A 19,202-nucleotide genomic window follows, 5' to 3' on the forward strand; every position below is an offset into this window, starting at 1 on the left:
TCTCCCAATTTATCTCTCGCCCTGCTTATCACCTGGTAACCATAAGTTTGTTTTCTACATCCATGACTCTACTTCTGTTTTGTAAATAAGTTCATTATGTACCACCCCTTTTTTTTAAGATTCCACATATAAGCAATATCATATTTGTCTTTCTGTGTCTTTCTTCACTCAGTATGACAATCTCTAGGTCCAACCATGTTGCTGCAAATGGCATTATTTTGTTCTTTTTATGTCTGTGTAATATTCCATTGTGCATATGTACAACATCTTTATCCATTCCTCTGTTGATGGACATTTAGTTTGCTTCCATGTCCTGGCTATTGTAAATAGTGCTGCAATGAACACTGGGGTGCATTTATCTTTTTGAATTATTGTTTTCTTCGGGTATATGCCTAGGAGTGGGATTGCTGGGTCATATGGTAATTCTATTTTTAGTTTTTTAAGGAACCTCCATATTGTTCTCCATAGTCGCTGTACCAGTTTACACCCACCAACAGTGTGGGAGGGTTCCTTTTCTCCACACCTTCTCCAGCATTTATTGTTTGTAGATTTTTTGATGATGGCCCTTCTAACCGGTGTGAGGTGATACCTCATTGTAGTTTTGATTTTCATTTCTCTAATAATTAGTGATGTTGAGCATCTTTTTATGTGCTTTTTGGAATCCTGGGCCATTCTGAAATAAGTGGTCATCCTCCTAAGTATCATTGATTTCAGCTGGCATTTTCAGTGAAGATGTAGGTGTTTTATTTATCTCTGGAAATTTCCTTTGAAAGAATATTCAAGTTTCCTCATGGATAAAGTTGTTTAAAAACATCAGGCCAAGGACTTCCCTGGCGGTCCAGTGGTTAAGATTCCACCTTTCCAATGCAGGGAATGCGGGTTCAATCCCTGGAACTAAGATCCCACATGCCGTGCGGTAAGGCCAAAAAAGGAAAAAAAAAAAATCGGGCCAGAATGCATCATGTACTTAAAATGGTGATTTTTTTTTTCCTGTTTCATTTTCACTGTAGTTGAAGCTATCACTGATTAATGTTGTTTTGAATATGGTTTTCCACAAGTCTTTATTTTGAATGAATGTTGCAATATAAATAGAGACTTACTGTTGTAAAGTTTTTAGAGAGGAATGTTCTTATCAAGCGTTTAGGGCTAAGCTTATCCTAGATCTGAAATCCTCACTTTCCAACCAAGTCCCCTTTCAAATTGGGCGTTTCTGAAAGCCAGTTTGAATTTATATTAATTGATCCTGACAGCTTCAGCTGACTTTGAGTTTTGAGGTTCCAGGTTAATCTACTAGATCATATTTACAGACAACGTGGGGACCCCTTGTTAAACAGTGTGGAAATTCTAAATGGTTTCTGTGAAGAGGCTGTCCGAAAAGGGAAACTTGTTAATGAAAAGGAGAATGATATAGTCTGAGGGTCTCCTTACTGTAGAGCAAGGAAAGGGACAGGAACTGGAGTGAAATGAGGTCACAGCTGGCCATGAACAGATGTGGTGGCGTAGCTATTGAGGCCAGGCTGTCCACAGAGATTTACTGAGTGCCAACTGTATGCCAGGCTCTGGGAATACAAAAGTGAATAGGATAACTTGCATCAAAATATTCTTTTGCTTAAAAACTTTCATGGATTTCCCATTCCCTGCTTTATGTCTAGTTCCACCTTCTCACCCAAACATTTCCCACCTCTCCTAAGCCTTCCAGTCTTGCCAGCCTCCAAAGCTCTGTGTGCCAGGGCCTGGAATACCCTCTTTTCTCTCCTCTGAGTCTGTTCAGACTCTACTCAAGCCTCCCATCCTGGGGTTGGATATCCCTCCAGTGAATCTTCTCCTTTCATTCTGACTCCCAGTGAGGCAGCCCTGCTTGCGGAAGAGGCTCAGATGTCAAGCGACTTGCCCAGAGTTACCTGCTAGCAAGTGATGAATTAGGGACTAGATGTCACCCTCTAACCTCTCCTCAGATGACAGCTCCCCTTCTCTTCTACATTCTGCAGGCGGCCTCCTGCCCCATCCACACAGCCTGGCCCTTCACTAGGCTATCCCTTGTCCTCCTCCTCTTGAGTACTGATGGGCCCTGGAAGGTGGGGTTCCATCTTTACCTTTCATCTTACCCTGTGACCAGGGCTGGTCTCACCTTAGAGGAAAAGAGGAGGCACTCAACAGAGGCTTCAAAAATAATTCTTAGCCAAGATATAGAAGCAACCCAAGTGTCCATCAACAGACGAATGGATAAAGGAGATATGGGGTGTGTGTGTACGTATATACACACAATGGAATATTACTCATCCATAAAATAGAATGAAATTCTGCCATTTGCAGCAACGTGGATGGACCTACAGAATATTATGTTTAGTGAAATAAGGCAGAGAGAAAGACAAATACTGTATGATATCACGTATGTGTGGAATCTAAAAACTAATGCAAACGAATGTATGTAGCAAAACAGAAACAGACTCATGAAAACAAACTAGCGGTTACCAGAGGGGAGGGGAAAATTAAAGGTGTGGGATTAAGAGATACAAACTACTATGTAAAAATTAGATAAGCAACAAGGTTATACTGTATGGCACAGGGACTTATAGCCATTATCTTGTAATAACTTTTTTTTTTTTCCCGCGGCACGCGGGCCTCTCACTGTTGTGGCCTCTCCCGTTGCGGAGCACAGGCTCCGGATGTGCAGGCTCAGCGGCCATGGCTCACGGGCCCAGCCGCTCCGCGGCATGTGGGATCTTCCCATACCGGGCACGAACCCGTGTCCCCTGCATCGGCAGGCCGACTCTCAACCACTGCGCCACCACGGAAGCCCTTGTAATAACTTTTAATGGGGTATAATCTGTAAAAATACTGAATCACTATGCTCTACACCTGAAACTAATATAAGATTGTAAATCAGCTATACTGTACTTCAATTTTTTTAAAAGGCAAAAAATAATTCTTCAGTTCTAATCACAAGAGAAAGCCAAGCCCAAAAGCTCAATGAAGCAACGTGGCAACACGACCCCAAGTCGCCTCAACCTTCCGCCGCCCCCCCAGCGTCCCCCCCCATCACCCCACCACCCAGAAAAGACAAGGTCCTAGAGGGGGAGGGTGGTTTCAGACCTGCCAAAGGCCCCAGCCGTCTGCTTCCAGGGGCATCTAAACGTAACTCCCATACCTGCCCCCACCCCGCCCCACTTCTGCTGCAGGGAGCACCCTCTCCCCCCACTTGGGGGCTGGAGACTCCGAAGGAAGACGAGGAGAGAAGAGAATGGAGAATCAGACACCAGAAAAACTTTGGGGGATCCAGGGCGGGGAGGAGTGCGGAGAGAAGCCGGGACGAAGCAGGGGGTGGGGTGGGGCAGGGGCGGGAGAGCCTCTGCGGAGTGGCCACGCCCTCCCCGCCCCTCCAGTCTCGCGCTCTGGGTCCTCCCTCTCCTCCCCCTGTCCTCCCCCTCCTCGTCCTACAGCTTCTCCTCCCCGGGTGGATGGCGGCGGCCAGAGTCGGAGCCCCAGCCACGCTGCCCGTGAGTGACCGCCCCCAGGGGACAGACGGGGAGGCATGGGGAGCCCCTTCTCCGGGGTGGGTTACTCCGGGTTTGCTGGGAAAGTTTGAGAAGGGGGGCCGCAGCCGACGTCGCGGGACGCAGGCATCTCCCGGGCAGGCTGGGTGCCCCGCGCGGTGCCCCTTCTCCCCCTCGCTGCCCTCGCAGCCCCCAGAGGGCAGCGCCCGCACGGGGTGAGCCCCACCCGGCTTCCCGTCTACACCACAGCTCTGGGGCTGCTGCTGTGACCTGGGTCCCGCTCTCAAGAGAAAGAAAACTCAAGCAGGAAAGAAAAGAATCTAGACTCAGCTCCAAGGGGGGGTGGGGGGCGGGGACTCGTTCCAGCCTGTGCGGCCCTGGCCTCCCGACCCAGGGTCACCAGCCCTGGTCCTCCATCCCTCCCCCGGGAGGCTCAGCATCCCCCCACCCCCAGGACTCTCACTTTCCTTGTGTTTTCCTGGCTCCTGTTACTCATGCTGCTACCTTCTCCACCCCCTTCCCCCCGCGACCTTTCTCCGGGAGGCTCCTGTCCCACTGGCTGATATCTCCAGCCTGGTGCCCCCTCCAGCCCTAGAAGGTGATGACCCAGGCCAGGGAGCCATAGCCACAGGGGTCTTCACACTTGCCCAAAGATTTCCTGCAGGAAGGACTTTAAGTAGGAGTTGATGTTCGATCCCCTGGCCGCACAAATCATGCCTTGTGTGTCCAAGGGGAAATGAAAATATATTCCTCCTTGGGATTTTACTATTTCTGTTGGACATCTTTTTTTTATTTCAACCTCTCTGACTGTGCTTTCTTCCAATAATAATGATACGTCATTTAATTAGCTTTTCTAATTCTGAAAGAAACAGGAAAAAATAATAAAGAAAAAAATAGAGAAAAAGAGTGCTTGCTAAAAATACTGTGCAGAACCTGATCTTTGGAAAGTAAAGACTTCATTCCATACTTAACTGTTTTAGTGGGAGATGAGAGTTCACTGTATCTTATTTTCGGACTACCCCAAACAGATTATTGCAGCCTCCCCCAGGCTAGAAGTTTTCATTTGCCTGACAAAAACCGCAGTGTTTGTTGGCATTCCCCAGCCTGGCTACTCACCCTGCATTTCTCTTCCCTCCTACTAGCCCTCCTCTCCATCCCTCTCCCAACTCCCCGACTCCCACTTTCTCATAAACAGGAGTTGTGAAAGCAAGGCAATGGAAGAGGCAAAACTGAACAGGATCGCAAAGAAAAAAACAGCCTCACTTATTTTAATCCTGAGGCTGTTGCTTCAACTTGACTCCATTTGGGTAGAGGAATGTTTAGTTCACTTGTGTGGTTTTTATGTCTGTTCTCATTAGGGTTGAATCAGTGTTTCCATGACAGCCTTAGTTCTCTGGGTGCTGAGAAGGAGCTTGTTAATTCTCAGATGGGTCTGGTCAAGCCTGGAATCTGGAGGTTTTGGGATTTTTTCTTTTAAGGGGTTGATCTGGGTTGATATTACAAACGTCTGCCCACTCACTCAGAACTGGAGCAGCCGGGGGCAGCCTGAACTGGGGTTTGCTTCCACGTGACCAAGGAAGAAAAAGCTTTCCTAAGGAGTGAGCTGTATGAACAGGATTGTGGGGAGCGTTGAACTTTTATTGTTTTTAGGGAGAATGCCCTTCTCAAGAACGTAAGCCATTCCTGTTTCTATATAAACAATAAATGTGGTTGTAACATATGTCTTAGATCAGCTTCAGAACAACCCGTCAAAACAGGTCAAGGTGTTGAACTATTCAGAAATAAAGATTTTTTTAAAAAATGAATTTCATTGGAAAGAAACGTCTTTATTTTAAAAAGGATATAATTCATTTTTCTCTGCTGATTGAGTGTGGTAGTTCCCCATTACTATGAATTAGTAAGGTTTTACTGTGGTTTCAAAATGTCATTAGTAAGAAAGTGTTGTGACTTCCATTCAAAAAGAAAGCCCTTAAAAGTTTTGAACTTGTTTGGCCCTGGTGCTTAGAAAAACAATGCACTCAGATAAAAATCTTCAGTCTCTTCCTCTTCCTGAGAATTTTTAATAGTGTATTTAATGTCCCAGAAGTCAGCCTTATACTATTTGCAAAGAAATTGCCTTTCTGCCGTGTTCAGCTTTTGTACCACCTCATGGAATCTTGTTAAACTGGGTGGTTTGCCATCATGCAGAGGGTTTGCTGTGCAGCCCCAAATGGCTGCTCTGGATTCTGGGGATGTAATGAAGGCTGGCTGATGGAGCAGGTGGTCTGGATGGTGAGATGAAGGCTGCATCCCCAGTTAGCCAATAGAAAGCAGCCAGCTATCATCTGACGGGTCAGATGAGTTGGAAACAGACGAACAGTGGAACCTGCAGAGGAGAAAGGAGGGAAGGGGTTATTTTTACTTCTTATTTGTTTTAAGAAGTAAAATAACCTAAAGGAATATGATGTGGCCTTTTAAAATCATGTTGTACAAGGATACCAAATTATATATAGACATGCTTAGGGTATTTTGTTAATTTTTTTTTTTTGCGGTACATGGGCCTCTCACTGTTGTGGCCTCTCCCGTTGCGGAGCACAGGCTCCGGACGCCCAGGCTCAGCAGCCATGGCTCACGGTCCCAGCCGCTCCGCGGCACGTGGGATCTTCCCGGACCGGGGCACAGACCCGTGTCCCCTGCATCGGCAGCTGGACTCTCAACCACTGTGCCACCAGGGAAGCCCTATTTTGTTAAAATTTAAAAGCAGGTTATGAAATAGAAAGCATTGTATCTCACTCTTTGAAAATACACCCCCAAAATACTGGAATTGTATGCATGAAAATGGATGGTGGGATTACAGGTACTTTTGATTTTCTTTGTGCTTGCCTGTATTTCTCAACGTTTTTACAATAGTAATAGCTAACATTTATTGAGTATAAAGCACATACATATAGTATTTCATTTTAAAACTCTTTGAGGTGAGTACTAATATTATTCTCATGATATAAGATTCAGAAACTAGAATCAGAGGGTTGCATAGCTACTATGTGCTAGAATCAAATCTTGAAATCAGGTCAGTGGCCAAAGTCTATTCATATCAATCACTGCTGTCTACCATATCCATGCACATCTATTATTATTATTATTTTAAAAAATTAATTAATTAATTAATTTATTTATTTATGGCTGTGTTGGGTCTTGGTTGCTGTGCACGGGCTTTCTCTAGTGTGGCGAGCGGGGGCTACTCTTTGTTGCGGTGCGTGGGTTTCTCATTGCGGTGGCTTCTCTTGTTGGGAGCACGGGCTCTAGGCGCGTGGGCTTCAGTAGTTGTGGCATGTGGGCTCAGTAGTTGTGGCTCATGGGCTCTAGAGCGCAAGCTTAATAGTTGTGGCACGCGGGCTTGGTTGCTCCGCGGCATGTGGGATCTTGCCGGACCAGGGCTTGAACCCGTGGCCCCTGCATTCGCAGGCAGATTCTTAACCACTGTGCCACCAGGGAAGTCCAACATGTATTATTATTGTTATTTTAATTATAAGAAAAAATAGAAAAGGAAGGGAAAGTAATTTGTGGTTCAGTAAGAACTGATATTTTGATTAATTGTAAAATACCTCTATCTCCCATTTCTTCCATCTCCCAGTGTCACTTCTCTTTGGAAGTCCTTGGGAATTGCTCCAGACTTAGCCAGAGGTAGCTCACCTTCCCTTGGGAGCCAGCTATACCCATGAGAAATAATCCAGAATTCCTCAGACGCTTCCTGGACAGCCTGGAATTCCAGGAACCCCATGGGATTCTGGAACAGTCCTGGTAAAAGGCAGGATTTTTAAAGATCAGCAAATTACGTCTTCAGAGCCCTACCAGTATGGGTGTTCATTTTTCTTGGCATTGTCAGGGGAGTGAGATGGGTAGGAAGGCCCAGGGAAAGCTGCCAGGCTCCCATTTATCTTATCTACGTGTTATATGGAATGTCAGGATAGGTAGGTCAAGGATTTACCATGGAACAGGAACGGAAGAGAAAAGTGTATTGCTTTTCGATGTTTATTACTGTGAAAACACAATAATAAACTATTTTTTGGAAGCCTGGCTATGTGGGTGATCCCATGCATTGGCAAGATGAACCAGAGATGGAGATGTTCTGGGTATAGCTCTGGGGAAGAAGCCCACATCCTGTACCACCGTGTATCCTCACAGGCACCCAGGTCCCTAGACGTCACCTTATCCATCCTCTTCCTGGAATATACCTAAAGATGGGCTTTTCTAAAACACTTGGTCATTCAAATAACACACCTTAAGTAGGAGGCTTTATCTCTTTTATTCTTCAAGGAAAAGTTTTCTGAAAGGCTGATGCTTCTAAATCACCTTCTTGTTGAAAAAAAATTGTAAGAGTCAAGGATCTCTTTCCCACATTATCACACTTAGAACAAAATCCCAGATCTTGTATCTGTTTGACCATATGAGAAATGTCTTTGTGGTCTCAGTGCCAGGAATAGTTCTTGTGAACAACTTGTCTGTTTTGTCTTGTGGGTGCTGTGAATCCTTTAATTGACGTTTCCCATTTCCTATTTGGCCAAAAGGAAGACAGGGCCAACTTAGTGGCCTACTTCTAGCATATGCATAGGACTTTATGGCCTGTACTTTGAATAACTAATAACATTATATACCTTCTATTTCCCATGTATACTTGGTTCCACCTTTCTCACCTACTTTACCTTGTTTTGTTTTATTTATCCAATGCATTTTGGAGGCTGCTACTTCTGATACCCCACTCCTTCCTTCTGAGTTCATATCAATGGAAATTTAGAAGTTCTTTCATAGAAGGAAGGCCTTTGGTAAACTTTAAAATATTTATATTGCTGAAAATGTCTTTATTTTGCTCTTACAAATGAGAGTTTGACTGAGTGTGGAATTCTGGACTCATAATTATTTTCCTTCAGTATTTGGAACATATTACTTAATTGTCTTCTTTCGTCTGTTGCTACTCCTAAGAATACCAAGTAACCTTGGGCAAGTTTCCTAATTTCTCTCAGTCTCCTTGTCTATAAAATAGATAATAGTATCCACTTTAAGGATAATGTATGCAGAATGTCAGAATAGTGCCTGCCATATAAGGAAGCACACAATAATTGTTAGCTATTACAATTACTTTTATATTTTTTCAGAATTTCTTGGCTTTCTTGGATTTTACTGGTTCATATAAATGTTAGTTTGTCTAGTTGCACACAGGCAAAAAATCATGTTGGTATTTTTATTGATTTCATTCAATTTATATTCCAGAGAACTGACACCTTTACAATATCAGGTCTTCCCATCTTTTCCTTTTATTCAGGTGAAAGATGACTGGTGATTTCCCACAGAACTGTTTTACACAGCTCTTGCTATATTTATTTTGTATAGGTTTTGTTGATACTATAAATATCTTTTTTTCTTATTATAATTTCAAATTGGTTATTTGCTGGCCCAAAGAAACGTTCCTGATTTTTGAATTTTGATCTTGTATCAAGCATCCCAGCTGATTTCTCTTATTAGTTCTAAGAGTCTGTATGTAGATATTCTTGAATTCTCTAGGTAGGCAATCACAAAATAATATTTATCTTTTCTTTTTAATTCCTTATGACCATATCTTTTTCTTATCTTATTGCATTGGGTAGACCCTCAGTACAGTATTTAATAGTAACAGCGATGGCGAACATCCTTGTCTTCGTACTGTCTTTAACAAGTGCTCTTAAAATTTCTCCATTAATTGTGAAGTTTGCTTAAGGTTCCAGTAGATATTCTTTATTAAATTAAGAATGTTCCCTCTATTAATATTTTTTAATAACTTAAACATTTTATCATGACTGAGTATTGATTTTATGTAATGCCTTAATGTTTTTATGTAAATTATATGGGGTGATATAATTTTCTTTCTTAATATTATAAAGTGATAATATGAGTATATGTAATTACTTTGAGTCATACTCACATATATATATACACACATATACAGATATGTTCTTTTATTCCATGGGATATCATTTGCTAGTATTTTGTTTAGGATTTTTGCAAATGTTCGTAAGTGAAACAATTGGTCTGTAATTTTCTTTTTTTAAAAAATATTGTTCTTATATTGTTTGGTATCAAGTTTATATTAGTTCAGTGAAATAAGCTGGGAAACTTTTTCTCGTTCATATATATTTTTCTTAAGCAGTTTGTGAGAGATAAAGACTATTTCTTAGAAGTTTGGTAAAATTCATTGTAAAATCCTCTGAACTGCTTAGTCAGGGTATGTGTGTCAAGTTTTTGACAATTCAGTTTCATAAATGATTATTGATAGATTTGATCTATTTCTTTTTGATCCAGTTTTGATAATTTGTTTGTTTAGATGATCCATTTCATGTGTTCTCAAATTTATTAGCATAAATTTATTCATAATTTTCTTTTATGGTTTTTATAAATATTGACTATGTTTTAAGATATGTTCCCTTTTTAGTTCTTAATATTGTTTTTTTGTTGTTGTTTTAATTTATTTATTTTATTTTTGTCCGTGTTGGGTCTTCGTTGCTGTGCGCGGGCTTTCTCTAGTTGTGGCGAGTGGGGCGGGCTACTCTTTGTTGCGGTGCGTGGGTTTCTCATTGCAGTGGCTTCTCTTGTTGCTGAGCATGGGCTCTAGGTGCACAACCTTCAGTAGTTGCAGCACACGGGCTCAGTAGTGGTGGTGCACAGGCTTAGTTGCTCAGCGGCATGTGGGATCTTCCTGGACCAGGGCTCGAACCCGTGTCCCCTGCACTGGCAGGAGGATTCTTAACCATTGCGCCACCAGGGAAGCCCCTTAATATTGTTTATTTGTGCCATCTCTTTTTAAAAATTAATATAGAAGTCTACTTAATTAGTCTTCTGATAGAAGCAGCTTCTTTCTTATCTATACTTTTTGCTTTTCATTTCTTTTTTTTCCTCTTATTTTTATTATTTTTCCTTTCCATTTCTAGCTACTTGAGTTAACTTCTAGCTCATTTATTTTTTGTTTTTCAATAAATGCAGTTTAGAGAATTCACTGGTGGGCCAATGGTTAGGACTTGGCACTTTCACTGCCATGGCCTGGGTTCAATCCCTGGTCAGGGAGCTAAGATCCCACAAGATGTGTGGCACGGCCAAAAAAATAAATGCATTTCCAAGCTATAAAGTTAGCTCTACATATTGCTTTAGCCACATCATACAAGTTTTGATATGTGTACTTTCATTACCACTTGGCTCTAGACTTTTTTTTTCTATTATAACTTTTATTTTTAATTGGGGTATAGTTGTTTTGCAATGTTGTATTAGTTTCTACTGTACAGTGAAGTGGAATTCCCTGTGCTATACAGCAGGTTCTCATTAGTTATCTATTTTATACATATTAGCGTATATATGTCAATCCCATTTTCATATTTCTTTTATTTTCTTTTTAACCCATGGATTTAATTTTCTATTTTCAACTTTTAAGAAAACTTTTTCTTAACTTTGTTTAAATTATTGTTGATTTCTAATTTAGTTGCATTATGAAAAGACAGCATGGTTTGTATAATAGCAATCCTCTGTGTCCGATTACATAAACAATTTTTCCAAATATTGCACGTGTGGTTTAAAAGAAAAATATATTCCCTGCTTGGTGGCTGCAGCATTCTATATCGATCTAACAGGTCAAACTTATTAACTGTGTTTTTCAAATTTCTCATGTTCTTTCTGATTTTCTTTTGCCTGCTTTCCGAGTTCTCTTCAGTTTCTTGAGAAAGGAATGTTAAAATCTTCCACTCTGTGGATTTGTCAATTTCTCCTTGTAATCCATCAATGTTTGTGCAAGTTCATGATTGTTTTTTCTCTGGGGTGAATTTATTATGTTATGTACTGTCCTCTGTTATTTCTGTTGATGCTTTTGGCATAAATTCTATTTTGCCTGAAATTAATGTTGCTATACCTGCTTCCTCTTGGTTATTACTTTTTGTATGTCTTTTTATATCCTTTTATATTAACTTCTCTCTATAATTTTGCCTTAATTGTTAATCTTAGGAACAGTTTTTATGTGTAGCTTCATTTTCATTTTTATTATAACCTGAAAATGTGTCTTTTTAATAATTGAGTTTAAACTTTTACATTCTTTGTAATTTATATGCATTTGACCTCTTTCTGCCATCTTAAGTTTTTGTTTTTCCTATTTAGCATTTTTTGTTTGCTTCTTTTATACTTCTTTGCATAGTTTTCTTTGGATTGATCAAGTTTTATATATTCCTACTCTGTCAACTGTTTTGAAATACAAAATTCTATTTGTATTACCTTTTAGTATTCTTAAATTTTTAACATGTGCATCCATTTAATCTAAAGTTAATCAATTTCTCTATTTCCTGTCAACAATGCAGTGGCCTTAGATGGCTTTAAATCTAATCTGCCTCTCTTCAGATCTTCCTGGTTATTGTGGTCTAGTGGTTTAATCCCACATTGTGTATAGTCCTCTCCCCACCCCTGCAATTAGTCATCATTGTTATTTCCACTTTTTTTTTCTTTTTTACAGTCAAAATTTATTTAACTTTACCAATTTCTTATCTCAGCATTGCCTCTTGCATACCATTCTGTACTTCTGTGTTCATTTTCTTCATACTAGTAATTTTTTCACTGAAGGTCTAGAGTTGTAATACTCCAATCTTGTGGGTAGTTTTGGTTTTGTTTTGAAATTGTCTTTATTCATGTCCCACTTGAGAGATAATTTATCAAGGTATAGAATTCTAAGTCGATATTTTCCCCTCAGCGTTTTGTAAATTATTACTCCACTGTCTTTTCATCTCAGTTGTTCCTTATGGGAAATCTCTTTTCGGTCTGCCATTCTTTTGCAGGCAACTTATTTTCTCTCTTGGAGACTTTCAGTGTGATCTTTTTGTCTTTCATGTTGTGCCTTTTCATTATAATGTGTCCAGGGATAGTCTGTTTTTATGTATCCTACTTGGAATTCAGTGTGCTCGTTAATCTGAAGACTCATCTCTGTTTTCATATCTAAAGGTTTCTCAGTTGTTTTCTCCACAAATGTATTATAAAGTAATTATTGAGCACTTATTGTGTATCAGGAATGCTTCCAGGTGCTAGAGATATAGAAAAGAGCATAAGAGACAAAAGCCCCTAACCTGATGTTGAGTCCCTCATACTCTGTGTTCTCTCCTTTTGAAATACCCATTAGGCAAATGTTGAACCTTCTCATTTTATCTTCTATGTCTTCTTTGTCTAAGATTTCTCTTTCATACTACAATTGACGCTTGAACAACGCACGAGTTAGGAGCGATGACCCTCTGTGCAACTGAAAATCTGTTTATAACTTATAGTTGGCCCTTCGTATATGCAGTTCTTTTGTATCTGCAGTTCCTCCAAGTCCGTGGTTCCACATCTCCCAGATTCAACCAACTGAGGACTGTGTAGTACTGTAGTATTTACTGTTGAAAAAAATCTGCGTATAAGTGGACCCTCATGGTTCAAACCCATATTGTTCAAGGGTCAACTATATATATCTCTTTATCTCTCAGCTATATTCTGAGTGATTTTTTTAGTTCTATTTTCCAGTTTATTAATTTTTTTCAACTGCATTTGGTCTACTGTTCAACCCATCCATTGTTTTTTTTTTAATTTAATGTCTATATATTTTTATTTCTAGAATTTCTATTTGGTACTTGATATCTACCTGTTCTTTTTTTTTAATATTATCTCTTTGCCTTTTAATTTCTAGTCCTTTTTATGTCTTTCAGCATTTTAAACATTTGTAGTTCTAGATTTTTTGTTATTTCTGCTTTTGAATTTTTTAATTACGATTCATTTTCTCTTGTGTCTTGCGTCTTCATTAGGAGTTGTGTTCCGTAGAAATCCTATGTACCTCAGGATTGCTAGCATAGCACTATAAAGTGATTTCACATTTGCTCCTGCTGATCCTCTCTGGGTTTTACCCATTCCAAATTAGCCTTTTTGTTAATGTCTTGGCATACAGGCCCTGTATAACCTGAAAGTATGCATTTAAACCTTGTTCCTGCATTGTGCTGTAAGCCTGGATTTCAAATTTTTTTAGGTCACTCATTTACTACTCTTTGCCCAAGCAGATGACAAGCTTTCTTATGGTTTTCCTCAGATTGGCAAGTGATGTTCCTCTTGAACTCTTTCACTTATGAAGTAGGCCTTTATGACCTCCAGCTTTATGTAATTGCTTCACTGACAGCTCCTGGCATCAGGTGGCCATTACTGGACTCCCCCCACTGCATGCATGTCATTAAAGTCTCAGCCACCAGCCATTTAGGCCTCTAACTGGTCTGGATGATTCCATGAGGCCCTTAGCTTCAGCTTCCACTGACTGATCCTCTTTGACTTCCCTCCTTATTTCTGGTATCTGGAGATTTCTGTTTTATTTGTCTTTTATGTGGTAATATTTGCTGTTATAGTTTTGTTCAGTGTTTTGAAGTGTTTGGATGGGAAGGGGTAATTTCTTATGTCAACTCAACCTGTCATATTGACTGAAGTTTTTAACTACTGATTTTAAAGTTTGTATGTAAAGTAGAATACAAGTAAGTAACTGCATCTACGTTAGCCCCTGGATGTGAAATCCACTGCTACTGAATGAATGCAGTGGAGAAGAGCCTAACAGTACAGTGTGCTAACACCAGCATCACAGGGGGACTCTGCATTGTGGGATGGTGTCTCGCTCAACATCTGGCCACATGTTCTTAGTCCAGAAGAGATCTGAATTTCCTCAGCACCGTTCCAGTCCCCAAATGCTGTCCTTTAGATTCTTTATAGTAGATTAAAACCTTCTCACAATCAACCAGCATCCTAACTCATACCGATGTTGAGAAGAAAAGCCTTTATGGAGAGGTTCCTGTTCCCTTTGGTCGTGGAGATGATGTTCTCTCTCCCCTGACATGTGTGTTTACTTGTGTCTCTAACAGTGCAGAGAGGTTTACATTGAAAAATTGATTCTTGTGGCTGATAGCATCTCTGGGAATGTTGATCGAGATCAGCAGAGCTTGTTTATAATGTTTAAAGAAATCTATATAGACATATCTTTCCCATACCTCCCAACAAATTCTATTATTTTAAGGAAACCAAACCAACAGTCATCTTTGGCCTTCTTTTCTGGCCCTCACATTTATGTGATAATGGAAAAGAAATGGACTTAGGAGTCAAGCAGATCTGGGGTTGAATCCAAGCTTTGCCACTAACTTAGATGTGTGGCTCACTGTGTTCAGGCTGCTATAACAAAATACCACAGACCAGGTGGCTTATTAACAATAGAGATTTATTTCTCACAGTTCTAGAGACTAGAAGTCCAAGATCAGGGTGCTGGCATGGTTCTGGTGAGAACCCTCTTCCAGGTTGCAGATGGCCAACTTCTGTCTGTGTGATTGCATGGTAGAAGGGGTGAGCTAGCTCTCTGAGGCTTCATTTATAAGAATCCCCATCATGAGGGCTCCACTTTCATGACCTAATCACCTCCCAAAGGCCCCCACCTCCTAATACCATCACCTTGGAGGTTAGGATTTTGACATATGAATTTTGGGGAGACACAAACATTCAGACCATAGCAGTGGCTTTGGGCAAGTTACTTAACATCTCTGGGGCCAAGTTTCCTTTTCCATAAAACAGTGATAATAAAACCTACCTCAAAAGGTTGTTCTGAAGATTAAGTGAGATAACAGGGAATAACATGGGCCACGTGCTTGGCATATGTTAATGCTCACAAATGTTAGTTTCCTCCCATCATCTCCCTTCCCCTGCATTGGTTCTTCTGAACCAGGATTGTGCTTCAGAAGTTCTAATCAGAGAGACCTCTGGGGAAAGGCCATGGGTACGTCTCCCAATATATTATATTTTCTTGGTAATCAGTTTAGATTTCTCTTGGATGAATTTCCACCATTTTTATTTTGCATCTGTACCACTTCTTCATAGCCCTCCCAGCCTATGGATCAACCTTTCTATAGAATAACTATGTTATTACTTAAGAACCATGCCTCTCTTAACCAGGAATATCTCTTTGCTTTATTTGTTGGTGCTTCTGTTCTTTAAGGAGATAAAAACCTTTCATTTCATTTTAGAATATAACCTTTTAAATGCGAAGACCTCAGAGAGCGTACATAAATAACAGAACTACTTCTGGGACTAGGTTTTCCCAAGAGAGATCATGAAGGCCCTGAGTGATTGAGGGGTGGGTGGGGTTAGGGAATTGACAAAGAAGAGGCAGCCATAGTGGATAGAAGAACTGAAGGTATTTCTCAAGGATTTCACAAGATGTAAAATCTGCCTATTTTACAACAATCATTTATCCAGGCCTGTGGAATCTGTACTTGGCCCAGAGCTTTTTTTATGTCTTATCAGAAATAATAATAATGATAGTTACGACTGTTCTTAAGTAGAGGAAAAGGACATCATGAAAACAGAACATAATTGGAATTACGGATATGCTTCCATATAAATGTCTGTGGCTCAGAGCACAAAAATAACTTTTCTTGCAGAGCTAAGCCAAGAGTTTCATGGAAGCGGCATTGAGAATCTAATTTAAAACAGCCGTGGCCCAGAAATTCAGAGTTGGGGCTGACACATTGGCCTCTGTTCATCCCTTTGAATGTTTTTTGTTTTTTTTTCCCCCCTAGCTCATGATAACTCATATTCAGGCCAATTTGGAGGCCCTAGAAAATGGTAATTGATGCCATCAACCTTGCTTTTGTTGGCCTCAGTTTACCGTTAATACAAACGTAGAGAAATGTTTTAATCTCAGATCTTTACAGCTGAGAACCCCGCCCCCCTCCTCCCGCCGTGCAGCTCCAGGCCTGCTGCTAGTTTGTGGCTTGAAGCAGAACCTTGTAAACTTTGTGAAAGCCCCTGGTGTCGCTGCTAGTCGTGACTGCAGTGGAAGGTGCCTAGTTGGGGTCATTCTAGGTAGCACACGGGTGGTCAGGTGTTCCTGATTCTCAGAAAAATTATCGTGGGGGAGGGTGGGGAATAGCAGTCAGGCTTTCCTAGGAACTGGGTGATAATCTGAGAATCTTGCAATTCCAAGAAGGCTCAGACCTGCCCAGATGAACATTTTTCCCTCATAAGGAAGGAAATTATTTTAGGGTTTCCACCTCATCCTCCCTTCATTCGTCTTTGACTCTAAACTCCCAGTGAGGATGGCCCTGTACCGCACCTGATGGGGTACCTGGCTTGAGACAGCCCCCGGCTTGTCGAGATGTGCCTCATCCCCACCTACACGTTCCCCTCTCCAGACAGATGCTCCTACTTACCCACTCACACGTGCCCATCCGCATGCACACATAGGCTCTCACCGGCTCTGGATGGAACCCGGCTGCAAAGTCCCCCACTTGTGGCATGCTTGCTGTTGGTCTGGCCGGAGGGGACGCCTTTCCCAGATCCTCACAAGGGCGCAGTGTGGGCCCCCCAACTGCATCGTGCCTACAGAGACCCGCAGAATCTCACCACCTGAGACAGGCGCTGGCTCCTTCATTGGTTTCCTAGTCTGTCTGTGCTCTTCATCCTCTGTTCCTGTGGAGAACTGGATCCTTTAATCCCATCCCTCCTGGAACTTTTCTGTTTGTCCTATTTCTGACTTGTTGCCTTGCTCCGACCTGACTTATTCATGCTTCTGGGACCCGACCTTACTTTGTTTAGGGCTTGTCCATCCCCATCCCCTTTTGGTAGATGTGGCTCATGCAAGCAGCCATCACTTATGGAACAGCTGCTCTGTTTGAGGATCCTGCACACCACGACTTGTGGTGATGCTACGGCCAACATCACTTTTCTGGTGCCACCACGTCACTGTGGAGACTGATGAAGGTGATGTGGTTCTACACAGTTTTGCGGAAATTGCCCCAGGCCACGAGGGAGGTACGGGAAAACAAGCTCTTCTCTTTTCTAATATTTCAGCCTTTAAAACTACGTGTGTGTAGGCAGGAACCATCAGGTTCAACCCTGGTTTCTTTCTTGGATTCCTGCCAGAGCTTCCTGTCTGGTTTCCCTGCCTCTGGCCTCACCCCTTGCACTCCATCCTCCACTGTCAGAACTTTCTAAAATTCTTATCTGATCCTGTTTATTCTCTCTCTAAATTCTTTCACTGAATCCTGTTGCCTTTAGGATAAAATCAAACTACTCAGCATGCTACAGCAGGGCTTCTGCACCTTACTCACCTATCTGCCTCTTTTGCTGTGTCACCCGCACGAACTCCTGGCCTCAGCCACGCCCATCTACCTGCAGCAACAGCTTCTCTGCCGCCTCCCTGGGTTTACACACACACTCACCTCTCTCCACTCCGTTCTGCCTGATCAATGGATATCATCCTTCAAGATTCATCTCAGAACACGCTTCCTGAGGCCTCTTCAAACCACCAGAACCAGCAGCTTTATTCCTGTCAAAATTATGGACATTACCGCCATCTCTGGCACCAATCTTAATGAAGCATCTGGCTTAATTAAGTACTGCAATACCCTGCACTGGGCTTTATCACATTAACATGACATTTGAGAATTGTCCCTGCTGGACAGAGACTGCCCTGGGCTAACAGACTGTGACGTTTTCACTTGCACCAGTGCACAGCATAGTGTTAAGGGTGCTCAGTTATCATATTGTTGAGTGAATGTGAGCATGCATGAAAGAATTAACTAATTCACACACACACACACACACACACACACACACACACACACTGCGTGCGCGCACACACAGCAGGATGTAGATCTGTATGGAAACTTACTTCAACTCTTACTGGGATATTTACAAAGCACGTAGTAGGTGCTCAGTGAATATCTGTTGAGTCAAAGAAAGAATGAATGCACATACACACAGACTATGGAAAATGTACTCCAAAATGTACCCTGAGCTGCAGTGTAGCCTCGCTTCCTCTAACTGCAGTAGAGAGAATGTGGGACTGGAAAACCAGAGATTAGAGGTCACGTTCATCTTCCTGACTACGTTAGCTGTGTGCCTCACTTTACCTAGTTGGACCTCTGTTTCCTCATCTGTCAAATGCGTTGTTAGAAAAGATATTTAATGCTTATTGAACATTCTAGATTCAATATTTATCAGAAGGCTTAAAGTCAAATGACCAGCTGCTTTCCATTAAGTGGCATGAATTTGGGACTTATATTTTTTGGCCTCATCACGGAGCATGTTCACGACAAGCCCTGGGAACCGGGCAGAACAGCGAAACCGAGCCCATGAGATGGACCAGAGTTTGCCCAAACTATGGCAGAAGGCCAAGACCTAGTTATAAAGCAAACAAAGAGCTAAGGGGTGTGGCCGGGATGGGATGCCCCGAGCACGGCAGGGGCAGCCATCAGCGTCTGATGGCAGTCCGAGGTCAGAGGTGGCTGGAGATAACCAGGAAAGAAGCACTGACAGGGAATGGATAGCGTGCTTTACAGGGGTGTGCTGAAAATGTGCCCCTCGCTGGAGAGTCAGGAAAACCCAGTATAAGTCATCAAGACCAGCTGTCTTAAGTTGTCTGAAGAATAAGTAGGTGAAAAAGTGTTTAGGCTTAGACTGTGTCCCTGCCAGAGCATGGATGGAAGCCAGGAGGAGGTTAATTGGGGGTTAACAGGAGGGAGAAAAGTTTAATTCTGTCCAAGTGGTAATGAGATGAACTCACTTATAAAGTAATGAGGTCTCCATTACTGCAAGAGTTTCCACAGCAGCTGCATAATTCCTCAGCCGAGATGTGGTGTTAAAGATTCCCCATTTGTGAAGATCGGACTGGAGGATGTTTCAAGT

General features: G+C 41.8%; 1 protein-coding gene across 1 annotated transcript in view; it reads left to right on the top strand.

Annotated features, from left to right (window-relative positions):
- The first annotated feature begins 3,431 nt into the window (after window positions 1-3,431).
- The window catches only part of STON1 (stonin 1), a 53,461-nt gene continuing 37,690 nt past the window's right edge, over window positions 3,432-19,202 (top strand). Inside the window, exon 1 of the mRNA XM_032652040.1 lies at window positions 3,432-3,497. The gene's annotated coding sequence lies outside the window, so the exon portion shown is untranslated. The remainder of the gene's footprint in view (window positions 3,498-19,202) is intronic.

This window comes from Phocoena sinus, chromosome 13, assembly GCF_008692025.1.
Source record: "Phocoena sinus isolate mPhoSin1 chromosome 13, mPhoSin1.pri, whole genome shotgun sequence".
Taxonomy (NCBI): Eukaryota; Metazoa; Chordata; class Mammalia; order Artiodactyla; family Phocoenidae; genus Phocoena; species Phocoena sinus.